Below are 12,627 nucleotides of genomic sequence, written 5' to 3'. Positions count from 1 at the left end.
GGGTCAACGGGGTAGAACATAAACCTGGGTACGAGAGAGCGTATCAACGCGGGGACTCTTCCATGGCATAGGACGGGAAGCCCCAGCATGGGTCCCTCACGCACATTTTATACCCTGCTGGGCTGGCTCGTGGGAGCTTGGAAAGAGCAATGGCTTGCGTTAAGTGGAGCCGTGCTTCCTCTGAAGTCTGTAGGGCTTGCCCTGCCACTCTGACACATTCACCAATGTCTGCCCAAATTTCCTCTCCTTATAATTTCTCTAGTCATATTGGATTAGGGCCTACTCTAATTAATAAGAGCTTCAAAGAGTCTATTTATAGATGTGTTCGCCAGAGGTTAGCACTTGAACATGCCTTTTGGGAGGGACACTATTCAATCCATAACTAACAGAACAGGATGTTCCTAGGGCAAGAGAGGACAGCGATCGGGAGCACGGCTCAATATATACAGCTCAGTGACATCCAGAGTGGTGGTCTCAGTGGAACGTCATGAGTCCTGGCCTGATTTCCAGCTTGAGTCCATTTTTCAGACCCAGAAACATCAACTGAAAGAAACACCGGGTCCCCATAGGAGGGACCCTGCCATACAGTGAAAAGTCATTGCAGCAGCAATTCCCCCCGTCCTTCCTCCAAAGAGACCCAGCAGCGTTACTTGAATAACTGACCTCTGAGACAAGGGGAATATCCAGATCTTTCCAGGGAAGAGGATCTAAGTAGACACTGACACCCAGGGACCCAAAGACCATCATGGCTTCTTATTAGAGCAGGAGCCTCTGCGGTCACAGGATAAATGGGTTTCTGGCCCAGGAACATATCATAGTATTTTTGTTTCCTGGCTGCTAACACAAATATCGTGTGATGGGTTGGTTTAATAGGAATTTATTGGCTCATGGGTTCGAGGTTTGGAGAAGGTAAAAGGTAGGTGCCAGCAGGGCAACGCTTTCTCCTCAAAGACTAGCATTCTGGGGCTGGCTGCTGGCAATCCTTGATCCTCAGCTTTTCCAGCTCACGGCAATGCAAATGGCAGCATCTCCTTTTTCTTCTGGGTTCCATTGACGTCCACCTTTCGGATGCTCCCATGATCTCTCTCTCTCTCTCTGAAATTCATCCTGTGTATAAAGGAACCCCGCTATTCCGATAGAAGCCCAGCTGATTCAGGTGGGCTACTTCTGAACTGAAGATCTTGTTTACAACGAACCCACACCCGTCAGAATGAGGATCAGTACCAGGAACGTTTCCCAACCGGGAGTCACAATTCAATCCACCGCGCACGGTGAGTGTCAAGGTCCCACCACCCCACTCTGCGGTTGTTTCCTTGATTCCTGAATATACAAGAGAATGGGCACACCTAGCAATGGACAGTTCCCTCACACTGCTCCTTACTTGGGGGGCAAGAACTGTTACGGGAGGAAAAGCCAATGTGGTGAAGCGTCTCTGCCTCGATCTGGTAAATCAGAAACATATTGTGTCCCAGGGAAGGCAGAGGTTAATGCAACCTCAATGAACTTAGAGGATTCGGGATTGGTGACTCCCGTTTTATCCCCATTTACCTTATCAGTTTGGCCCCTGCCAAAACCAGATGGATTATGGAAAAGACAGTGGGCTACAAAAAACTTAACCAACTGGCCCCAGTAGCAGATGCTGTGGCAAATGTATGTTGGCACAGCCTCTGACCAGTGGCACGTGGCTGTTGATCTGGTCTGTGTGTTCTTTCAGTCCGTCGTGAAGGAGGATCAGAAGTGGTTTCCATTCACATGGACTGGGCATTAGAATACAGCCACAGTGTTGTCCCACTGCTGTGCTAACTGTGCTGCTTGGTCATAACACAGTCAGAAAGGGTTAGACCTTCCAGGCACTCCAAAGACCATCACGTGGGTCCCCTGTCATGAAACAATTAGACCTACGGAGCAAAAAGCGGTGAGTGCGCTGGGGCTTTGGTAAGACAGGCCCCAGAAGGTGGAGTGTTGACTCCACAGATTCAGGAACTTGCCAGCTCAGTGAAGCTTTCCTGGGCTCTACTGGTCTGGGGTGCACTGGGGCATCACTTCCAGAGCCCAAGCAGGTGTTGGCACTTCCTGCTCCTGTTTCTAAGGGAAGCCCAACATTTGACTGGGCCCCAGGGAGGGGGACCCGTTGTGACGTCCCCTCTCCCAGGTGGCGGAAATCTTGATTTTCCGGCATAGAGCCAGGGTCGAGTGCGGCTGTGCAACCCCGGTGCCCAGACTCACGGATGCGAGCTGGGGCGGGGGTGGGGGTGGGGGACGGGGCTGGGCCGCGTCGGGGAGCGTCTACCCTCCGCGCCCCCCCTCTGGTGCCTTCTGTCCCCCGAGGGAAAACCACCGCAGACGGAGCGGACAGGGACCTCCGGAGTCGTGGGAGTCCAAGGGCCTGGAGCCTGGAGGGAGGGGCGCCCGCGGACACACACGGGGGCCCCCGCTCGAGCCCAGAGCGAGTCGCCTTTCACCTTTTACTGAAAATCCACTCTTCGGTCGCCTTGCGGCCCTCTCGTCCGACCATAAAGCGGAGGGCCCCCAGAAGCAGCGGGCTGGACCCCCGCCCTGGGCGAGACTTCCTGGGCTAGTTGGCCAGAGCCCGGGAGCGGGGATCCCAGGAAGCCCCTGGAAGGGGAGTCCTCAGCACGGGGGCCCATCTCTGGTGAGCAAGGTGCAGACAGGTTCCTGGGCGCGCCGGGGGCTCTATCCGGGACTTTCATGTCCTTCGAGCTTTTTTTTTTTTTTTAATTTAAGAAAAGATATAAAATAAAATATTGAGATAAGGAAAGACCACTAAGTCAGGATCTGCGCAGGGCGTCGCTGTAGGTCCCTGGACAAGGGACAGCTGCCCGTTTGGGAGCGGTGAAGGAGAGGGGCGCCTGTCGCTGGGGTCTGGGAAGTGCCAAGCGTGCGCCGAGTGCGGCTGGAACCGCCATGGCGAGGTGGGCCCCACAGAGCTGGCCGGTGCATGACGAAGGGCGCACAACACGAGGGGCCAGTGCGTGGGCCCCTTGGGGGCGACTCGTGGGCCTGGGAATGAGACTTACCTTAGGGTGCTCGGGGCTCGGGGCTCAAAGCTCGGTGAACCCCCACTTTCGAAGCACGGCCTCCCCTCGGGCAGCAGCACACGCGGGACCTGGCCGACTCCATGGCCCCGCGGGGCCCCGCGCTGTCGCCTTCTTCTTCGCCTTCGCTCCCTGGGTCCCTTGCGGGTGGGAGAGCGGAGATCCCGGCGTTCCTGCAGCTTGGGAAGAGGTGAACACTGGCCCTGCCTCGATGGGCCCAGGGCTGTGAGGGGGCTTCCGGGGCCGTGCGGAGGACAGGGGGACCCTTGACTGGGGCCTCGAGCCCGGGCCGGCGGCTTGGGAGGCGCCAGAGCCTTTTTTTCCGGATCCTGGACTTTGGGTGAAAGTTCTGGCCGAGAGAGACCCCGCGCTCGCCCAGGCCCCCCCCCCACCGAGGGCCGCAGGGCCGGGCACCCACCCCCTTCTCCCGCCGCCGTGGCCGCCTGGAGGAGCTCCGAGCCGAGTGGCCCCGGTTGGAGGAGGGTCCCCCAAATTGGGGGAGTCTCCCTCTCATGTCAGGTCCCGGGGGCACTGCATCCCCCCATCCCTCATCCGGGAATTGAAACTTAAAACCGCCTGCCGCGCGCCCCTCTTCTCGGCGGAACCTGGAAGCCCTGCCTAGGCCGGGTGACCGAGGGCGGGGACGTGGGTGCAGGCCACCGAGGTCACAAGCTGGTGCCGTGTTACCCAGTTGGCTCGTTGGTCTAGGGGTATGATTCTCGCTTTGGGTGCGAGAGGTCCCGGGTTCAAATCCCGGACGAGCCCCATTTTTTTCTCAGGGTACAGCGCCAGCCCAGATTCTCGGGCTCCTGTGACGCGGGGATCCTGTGACGCGGGGAAGTTGAACCTGGTTGCGGGCAGATGCGGGGCCACTGTGCCCTACCGCAGCTGGGGCCCTGCTCCGGGCCAGGCCCCAGTCCTCCAGGTGCGCCCCGAGCGCCTGGCGCTGGAGCACCCGGCCCCAGCAACTGGGAGACGGCGCCCTCGGCTGTGTCCCCGCGGGGCTTGGGGATGGGGTGGGGAGGGGATCTGGCCTGTGTCGCGTTTTGGGCAAGCGCAGGGGGAGCCGGGCAGAAGAAATCTGGGTGGAGCATGGCTAACGTTCAAGTCCCACGTGTTCAACCCTCTTCTTGAGTGACTGCGGGAGGAGCCTGGGGCGACCAGGGCGAGGAGGGGGAACTGCAGCGGAGGTTGGGGGTGGGAGGTTCGGGGCGGCGAAAAGTGTGGGGTCCCCACAGACACCCCGAGGCTTCGTATGTCTTTCTCCACGCTGGAGGAACGGCCAGGACCCCAGGACCTTGGGGGAGATCCCGGGCCCGCTTGCCCTACTGACCCACCCTGCCCAACTCTCCCGCCTGCGCACCCCAAGGCCCGGGAGACCGCCGCGACCCCCAACCCCGGCCCCAGGGGCTTTGGCGCAGAGGCCGGGCCAGGCTGGCTGAGCCCGGGGCCTCTGCCGGGACTGAAGTTTCTCTTCCTGATCCCGGGATCGTGGGTGCCGGGCGCCCCTTTCTCCAGCCCGCGAGGGGAGCCCGTGATGGGGTCCCCTGTACAGAGATGGAGACCCTTTCGGCTGCCCAGAGACCTTGTGGACAGCCACGTGGCACCCAGGGGGTTTCACCTCCTGCGGCCAGAACCGTTCAAGACTCCCTTTCTCCTAAAAACAAACAAAACCCCAAACAGTCCCAAGGCAGCGGGCAGTATTTTTTTCCTCTCCAAAATCCTCTGCGGAGTCAGGACTCCCTCCCGGGCCCGCCTGGTTCCCCGCCCCCCCTTAGGCACCCCGGTTTGCTCCCACACCCCCTGGCCTTCCTCAGCCCAGGGCCTGGCTCCAGGTGGGCTCAGCCACCAGCTGTCCAGTCAGTGCGGAGTGGACGGTCCCTGAGCCCACGGAGGCCACGTGTGGGGGAGGGTCCCCGGGGCACAGAGGGTGGCCCCGCAGAGCTGGGGGGAGGCTGGGCTGTGGGGCGGGAGTCGAGCAGGCTTAGCTTCGGGGCCCCTGCGGGTGGCCCCAACAGCCGTACGGGGCTTGGGCTCTGATGCCAGGTGTCCAGGGTGGGCTGCTGAGACCCGGAGGGGCCCAGGCCTGGGTCGAGGAGGCTGGGGGAGGGCAGCGCGGGCATCTGCTCTCGGGGTGCCCTGGAATTCCTCAGCATCCCCCCTATTCCCGCCCAGGCCCTCATCCTTTCGCCCCGACCTAACCTCTGCACCCCACCCTGGCCTGCGCTCCACTGAGGTGCTCGGGCTCCGGGTGGCGAGTCCTTGGAGAAGCAGGGGGGTGAGGGTGGGCGTGGGCCCCGACACCCCCTCCTCTGCTCGGGGTCCGGGCCTGGCGGGCTTGGGGTGGAGGGCCCGGGTCCTGGAGAGTCGTTAGGCGGTGCCTACTTAGGGGGACTGTGCGGCGGCCCCCGGGGCGGTGGCGGCGGGGTGGGGTGGGGGGGGCGCCAGCTCCGGGAGCCGCAACACCGCCCAGGAGTGCACGGCCGGCTCTCAGCTCCCCCAGCAACGCAGCCCTAAGCGGGGTCGGCGGGGGGCCCCGCGTCCCCTCTTGAGGCTGAAGGTCTCAGTCTTCCAGGGACAGAGGTGAAAGGGGGCCGAGAGGGGCGGCACCCAGCCGTCCAGGCAACCAGCCTGGGAGCTCGTTGACTTGGAGTCGCAGGGCGCGGCAGGGCTGAGCCGCCCCCTTTCCCTTCCTCTTCGTGGGGACACGAATCAAATTCCTCCAGGAAGTGGGGACAGTTCCAGGTCAGCAAGAGGCGCCTTCCTGAAATCCCGAAGGGCACCAGTTAGAGAATGTCCCCGCGTGGCTCGTTGGTCTAGGGGTATGATTCTCGCTTAGGGTGCGAGAGGTCCCGGGTTCAAATCCCGGACGAGCCCTCCTTTTAGGACCTAGAAGTGGGGGACACGTCTGGGATCCTCAGGTCGGGAACACGTTGTCGGGGCGATGGACGGTTGCCGCGGGACAAGGGACCCTCAAGCGCAGTGAGCTCGTTTGCTGTGGACCACGCCGCCTCATCCCCGGGCCAAAGGGAACTGCCCCCCGCGGGGTGGGCTTTTCTTCGCACCGCGGGGAGCCGGCCCGCGAGACGCAGGTGCGGGGATAGCGGCGGCGCTTCGCCGACTGGGTGGTTTTTCTGGCCGCTGCATTCAAATCTCCCATGGGCCGAAGTTTCTAAATTCGCTTTGTTCACAGCGGCGGGATCTGGGCTCACGGACCAGTGAAAGAAAAGCACGCGCCACCCCTGGAGAGCTTTGGGGCGCGCCTGGGTCCCGAGCAGAGAAGGCTCCGAGCGGCGGGGCATGGAGATCTTGGCGCTGTCCCTAAGAGATCACACGTCAACTGAACCCTCTGCTCGGCTTAGAAAGGACCCCGCAGTTTGCTTCGAATAGGAAATTCCTGCCAAAATAGTGCCACGCCCAACGTGGGGCTCGAACCCACGACCCTGAGATTAAGAGTCTCATGCTCTACCGACTGAGCTAGCCGGGCGACAAGGGACAGGGGTTCCACGCCCCACATCCATGGACGATCCTAAAGGACCAGGCGGGTCAGGCCTCCCGGAAAGCGGGCGCAGACGTGGGTGGCCCGGAGTCTCTCACCCAGCACCTCTGCACGCGGGTCCAGCCCGCAGCCGACCATGTGCCCGTCTGTGACAAAACCCATGAACTTGGTAGAATCGTTAGACTCGCTGGACTCTGCTTTACTGCTTGGTACCTCTAGTTATACTTGTGAATTATTTTGGATCAAAAAATTAATTTTTTTTTTTGCCTCCAAACCACCTTGGTCTGCGCTTCGAGCGATCCGGCGCTGCTGGAACCTGTTACCTGGACTCGGGGCCCCCGCCCCCAGCTTTGGGGCTCGGTCTCCGGGGGTGCAGGGGCTGGGCTCCCGCCGGGTTCGCAGCGCGGGAAGGACCTTCGGGCCAGCAGGCGGCCAGGGCGGGAGCCTCCCCTGAGGGCTGCGGGCAGAGGGACGCGAGAGGACACCTCCCCCGCCCCCAAACTCTGCGCTCGGGGCCTCGGAAAATCTGCGGGAGACCCACCGCGATTTCAGACGGGAGAGGAACGTCCAGCGAACGCGACGAGCGGCCCTGCCTGCGGCCAGAGCAGAACCCGCACGGGCGTCCGAAGTTGCCGGGGAAACTGCACCCGGACTGGGGATTAGAAGACGTTGGGGGCTTACGGTGCATGTGGGTGGGTGTGTGACGGGCATTGAGTGTATTTTAAAACGAAAGTCTTTATTTATAGACCTATATGCCCAAGACTTTATGCGCGAAACAACACTCTACGGGCTTTGAAAGATTTCAGGCAATGAGTGCAGGGAGATAGATTTTGTAAATGAATACAGTACTTGAAAGTATTCATACTTGGAAGCATTTAATATGGGTAATATTAGGTTGTACACATGATGCAATAAAAAAATTGAAAACCCATTGGGAAATGTTCAGCTCTTATTTCTTTGAATACCTTTTCAGCCTCACCTTCTTTCTCTTGTCCTTCTGGGTCTCTAATGACACTGATGCCACATCTTTTGATAGAGGCTCCCAGGTCCCTGAGGCTCTGGTTTTTTTGGTCTGTTTTCTTTCTGTTTTTCAGATTAGGCGATTTTCTATTATTTTAGCTTCATTTCCACTGATTTTTTCCTTTTTGTTGCTGCCCATCAGTTATACAATTTCCATATCTTCTTTTTGTCTTCTATTTCTTTGCTAAGACATTCTATTTCCCCCCATTTGTTTCAAGTGGGTTTGCGATTGCTCGTTGAGGCATTTTTATGATGGCTGCTTTAATGTGCTTGTGGTAATTCCAACATCTGTGTCATGTCAGCTGGCACCTATTAATTGTCTTTTCTCATTCAAGTTGAGATTTTCTTGGTTCTTAGAATAAGTGATTTTCGATTAGCTTCTGGACATTCTCGTTGTGTCATGAGACTCTAGATCTTATTTAGATCTGCTCAGCAGGCCTCCTTTGACCTGTGCCCTGGGGGAGGGGACACCTCCACAAGTGGTCAGGTGTGCAGAGGAGTCCAGGCTCCTCAGTCGCCTCTGCTGACGGGGCAGGGCTGGGGGTCATTACTGCTGGTGGGGGTGGGCGTTCTGGCTGCCCATTAGGCTCCACTGACACCTCCTGCCTGGGAGGAGGAGGGGCGACACCCGCTCTGCAGGAAGAGAATGTCAGGGCAAGGTGGACAGCTAGGAATCGAGGCTGATGCAGGGAAACCCGCCGCTGGCTCTACCTGGGAGCTGCTGGCTCTACCTGGGAGCTGTGGTTGTTCTGGGGCTCTGGAGAGGGTTGCTGTGGTCAGCAGTTCCGGCTCGGTGGGGTTGCTTTGCTAAGGCCACCCACATCCGGAGAAGCTCCCTGGAGGTGGGGGTCTCCCTGCCATCCTTTGTACTGTGGGTAGAAAGGGGCTCCTGTCCAGTCCCAGGCTAGGGACAGCTAATCCTTCTGGTCTTTCAGTTGGGGCAACTTTTCTCAAGTTTGGGACTTTTGAGGGGAAGGAGAGAGCGTGAACAGAGCTAAGGGAGAACGCTCCCCTCCTACTCCCCATCTCCAGGTGGGGAATTCCCCTGGGCAGGAATCATGGGCAACGGAGCCCTTTCCCCATGACCCCAAGCCTTGGTGGGTGTTGGTCAGAAGGAGACGGCAGCCCACTCCAGGACAGGTGTCAGGGTCACCAGTAAAAGCACAACTCGCACAGGCTCTGGTGGAAAGACATTTCACTCACCTGGAGAAGAGACGGAGTGAGGTCAATTTCACTAGTGGACATCGGTTCCCCATGGCCAGGGGGTCTCCATCAGAAGCCACAGGGAGCTGTCCTCAGCATAGCAGCCCTCCCTCCTGTTCCCGGGCTCCCTCCCCGCCACACCTGGGTGTGGTCTAGATGTCATAACACATCCACCAGGGTTGAAGGGGTCCAGTGAGGTTTATGCATGCACCAGGCATAGGTCCCTTAGCTATGAGGGACTGGCTTTATTCCATGCTGGGACTGTCCCCTATCACAACCAGTCTTCGGATTTTTCCAAGACCTTGGTCACAGCAGGCAGAGTGGTGGCTCTGGATTCACAGGTGCGAGGACCCTACCCTGGGAAAGAAAATGAGCCACGAGCCCTGTCTTCTAGGGGGGTGCATGGGCATTGCATGGGCAGGTGTGTCATGGACCTGGAGGGAGTGGGGTGGGGCCCGCAGCTTCCATCAGTTGAGTCTTTGGGTCATTATTGAAGTGACCAGAGCCACAAAATGTCCAGGCTCAAAATTTGGAAATAACCTGGTTTTCTACCAGCATTGGAGGCTTGCACCTCAGGCCCCTTCCAGGCAGTGCTTGTGCCCCACCCAGGGCCACCCTGAGAGTCCGGGACCTAGGGCTGTGGCTAAATGGCCCCAGGCCCAAACTTCCACTCCAAGAGGGGCTTGAGTCCACCATCCCGAGGTTAAAAGTAAGGCCGGTTATTTCCAATTTCCAGACCCACCTGATCCAGCGCTACAAAGAACAAACATATCTTTTAGTGAGAAGGTGATTTATTGCAAGTGCACAAGCAAGGAACTGGGGAACTCTTCCCCAAACCAGTTCAAAGTGAGAATGGGAGCTAGGGTTTTTATAGGGGAAAAAAGGGTAGTTGAGGAGGGTATGTGCAATTTCTCAGTCCTGTCTTGTCTCAAGCACATCCAGCTTGTCCTTGATTTCAGCGGCTACTGAACCAGGTTTTAGATGTAGCTGTGCAGGGGCGAGGCCCTCAGGGCTCCTTTCTTAGACCACCGCTGGAGGAGAGCAAACATTTTGTCTCTGAGAGAAGTTAGAGATTTACACCATTCTGTCTGGTTTTGTTCTGAGACTTTATCTTATTCCTGTTAGCAAAACTGAGGTCTGGTTAATATCCTTCAGGAAACTACTTGCAAAGAGTAAACTACCAAAATCAGATGAATAGAAAAGCAGCTCAATTAGTGAAGAAGTGAAGACATTTCACTTTCCAGCTATGAAAAGGCTCCCACTCCACTGACTTAGCTGAGAAGCGGGGGAGAGGGCAGCAGGTGTGGGTCCCCGACCGCGGAGTCCTGAACGCCCGGGTGCCCAGAGGGCCGCCGGTGGAGGGGGGTAGCCCTGCTCACCTTGCCTCTTGATGCCAGATATTCCCTTCTCGTCGAGGGTCTGCCTTTAGAACTCACAACATCAGATCATCAAGCTGCCCCACCCCGTGTGCCCGGCTAGCTCAGTCGGTAGAGCATGAGACTCTTAATCTCAGGGTCGTGGGTTCGAGCCCCACGTTGGGCGTTATTTTGACTGTAGTCGCGGGACTGGGAAAAAAAAGGAAGAAAACCTTTGAGATGCAGAACAGTGCCAAACGTCATAGTACTGGGTGCCACCGCAGGGGTGACTCCACCCAGGTGGTCCCCTGGCTTTGGCTGCTGGGGACCACCCTTGATGTTGAGTGAGGGACCTGAGAACAGAGGAGGTAGCAGGCTTAGACTTAGCAAGGGCTTAGGACGAATGGCCCTGCTGCTTTTCACCCCGGCTGGGTGTTGAGGGGCTGGAGGTGATGGGAGAGGGGAGGGCTGGGAGCCCGGAGGAGGCTCTGCGCCACCTGGTGGCCTGAAAGGGGACCCACGCCTCAGGCTCTGCTGATGACTCGCCACCCCCAACCAGGCTCTACCCTCCCCAGTAACAGGGAAAATGCCTGGGGCGATTAGTCCCCCAAGCTCGAGAAGAGAGAGGAGAAGGGTGTATATAGCTTCTGCCAGGTGATTTTCCTAGGTTTCCGTTTAAACGGTTCAGGCTGTAAAAAGGGCAGGCTCACTACCTGGTTGGACCAGAATTTTCTTTCTTTCTTGGTTCCAGAAGCCATGGAACTGAGGCTTTGCTCCCAGACACTGCCAGCGCGGTGGTCTCTGCCCCTCCCCTGGACCCTTGGGATCCCCAGGTCCCAGAACTTCTCGAACTTTCTGAGCTCAGGTCACCATTAGTCTCAGTAAATTTTTTCTGAGGCTCCTATCCAGTTTCCTAGCTAGTTAGGCCCGTACAAGGTAATAGCTTTCTTTCTTTTTTTTTTTTTTTTGGGGGGGGGGTCTTACCAACTTAGTACCTTGTTGGAAAGATTTTTTGATTTCATTCTCAAATCACCCCAGTTACAAACTAGTGAGATTTGTGCCTGCTGGCCGCTTCTCTGACCATGGAATTAGTTTGGACATGCCAGCCTCATTTCCTGTTCCAGGCTGATTTTCCAGTTTGCATTTTATCCCAGCAACTGAGAAAACCTGCTTGGCAAAGATACGGTGTTGTGAAACTAACTGTACTGCATTCTAAGACTGCACGTCAACTACCTGGAGCTGGTAGGTCACTTGACTGTGGGATCTCATGGATGTCCAATGTCGCTGTGTTTCCCTCACAAATTTAACTAACTCTGGGAAATCTAGAAACTCTGAGGCACCTCCAGTCACTAACTGGGGCTGGAAACCCATTGCCTTGGCATAGGGGTCCTGTGCTTTGGGATCCCAGAAGTTGCTGGGCATGGGGGGCTCTTCTTCAGTGGTGGCCCCTGGGGTGTGAACAGACTTGGGAGGAGTGATTGCTCTGGAGGCAGGTGCACCGAGAGCCTGACCCGCCTGAAGGTCTGTGTCCACCAGCGAGACCCCCGCTCAAGTGCACCAAGCCCAAGCGCTTAGGGTCCCCGACATTGAGGTCCCGAGATCCCAGCACTGCTAAGTTTTCCCTCCGACCACACTCAGGACCTGCTGAAAACAAAACAAAACAAACAAACAAAAAACCCTCTCACAACTAAAGCAAGAAAAAAATCCTAAAAAAAACCAGTCCCTTCTACTGGTGGGCTTAATTTTGTTTTCCCCGCCTTTGCCTGAGTGCACCCCATATTTCCTTTTATAGGGGTACAGAGGGCGACCAGGGAGGCGTGCCCCCTCATCTCCAACCTGGGGACTGGGATTCCAGCTCTACCTCCTGTCGGAGGGTCGTTCCCCCAGGCGCATCCCAGGAACACCGAGGCCGCAGCCCGGGCAGACACAGTCTGTCCTCGCTCCAACGCGGGTTAAAGGGCGGGACTTGGGGCTAAGCAGAGCTAAGCGCCTGCCCCTGCCCCACAGGGAGGAAGGGCACGGTCACCCCTACCGCTGGGCGACGCCTTTGGGGGCGCCGCTCGGACAGTGACCCTGCCTGTGCTTCCTGGCCCCGGAACCCCGCGGGCATTGCTTCGGGAGGAGATCGAAAACGAGGGCTCGTCCGGGATTTGAACCCGGGACCTCTCGCACCCAAAGCGAGAATCATACCCCTAGACCAACGAGCCCCAATTTCTTTCCCTTCCCGTGCCTGTTTATATCCACTTGCACTAAACACTCGCCGGTGGGACAGAGTCCCTGATGCCTGTCAGGGACGAGGATTTGGCTCAGCTTCCGGGATGGGGAAGGGCAAGAGGGATGAGTTTGGGGCCCGGGGGTCTCCGACTTCCGGGGTCCACTCCGCGAGGCATCTCCGCCCCCCACCTCCCTCCGGCCCAGGCCGAGGCGCGGGGACCTGGCCCGCAGCGGGGTCCGACGTGGGGGTTCCCCGCGGGACCAAGCCCACGGCCTGAGG

At 58.1% G+C, this 12,627-nt stretch overlaps 1 long non-coding RNA gene and 5 other non-coding genes across 6 annotated transcripts; 3 read left to right on the top strand and 3 right to left on the bottom strand.

Annotated features, from left to right (window-relative positions):
• Positions 1-861: 861 nt before the first annotated feature.
• On the bottom strand, positions 862-3,669 carry LOC101435271 (uncharacterized). The gene is made up of 2 exons (XR_009183150.2): positions 3,039-3,669; positions 862-1,107 (listed from the first exon to the last, which is right to left on the bottom strand). It is a non-coding gene; the product is annotated as an uncharacterized lncRNA (long non-coding RNA).
• An 80-nt stretch (positions 3,670-3,749) lies between these two features.
• TRNAP-UGG (transfer RNA proline (anticodon UGG)) lies at positions 3,750-3,821 on the top strand. The gene has a single exon. It is a non-coding gene; the product is annotated as a tRNA-Pro (tRNA).
• A 2,040-nt stretch (positions 3,822-5,861) lies between these two features.
• TRNAP-AGG (transfer RNA proline (anticodon AGG)) lies at positions 5,862-5,933 on the top strand. Its single transcript has one exon. It is a non-coding gene; the product is annotated as a tRNA-Pro (tRNA).
• Positions 5,934-6,470: 537 nt separating this feature from the next.
• Positions 6,471-6,543, bottom strand: TRNAK-CUU (transfer RNA lysine (anticodon CUU)). Its single transcript has one exon. It is a non-coding gene; the product is annotated as a tRNA-Lys (tRNA).
• Positions 6,544-10,247: 3,704 nt separating this feature from the next.
• Positions 10,248-10,320, top strand: TRNAK-CUU (transfer RNA lysine (anticodon CUU)). The gene has a single exon. It is a non-coding gene; the product is annotated as a tRNA-Lys (tRNA).
• Positions 10,321-12,268: 1,948 nt separating this feature from the next.
• On the bottom strand, positions 12,269-12,340 carry TRNAP-UGG (transfer RNA proline (anticodon UGG)). Its single transcript has one exon. It is a non-coding gene; the product is annotated as a tRNA-Pro (tRNA).
• Between the last annotated feature and the right edge of the window lie 287 nt (positions 12,341-12,627).

Source organism: Dasypus novemcinctus, chromosome 23 (assembly GCF_030445035.2).
Source record: "Dasypus novemcinctus isolate mDasNov1 chromosome 23, mDasNov1.1.hap2, whole genome shotgun sequence".
Classification (NCBI taxonomy): domain Eukaryota; kingdom Metazoa; phylum Chordata; class Mammalia; order Cingulata; family Dasypodidae; genus Dasypus; species Dasypus novemcinctus.
Note: the sequence above shows the minus strand (reverse complement) of the source record. Positions and strands in the feature narration are given on the sequence as shown.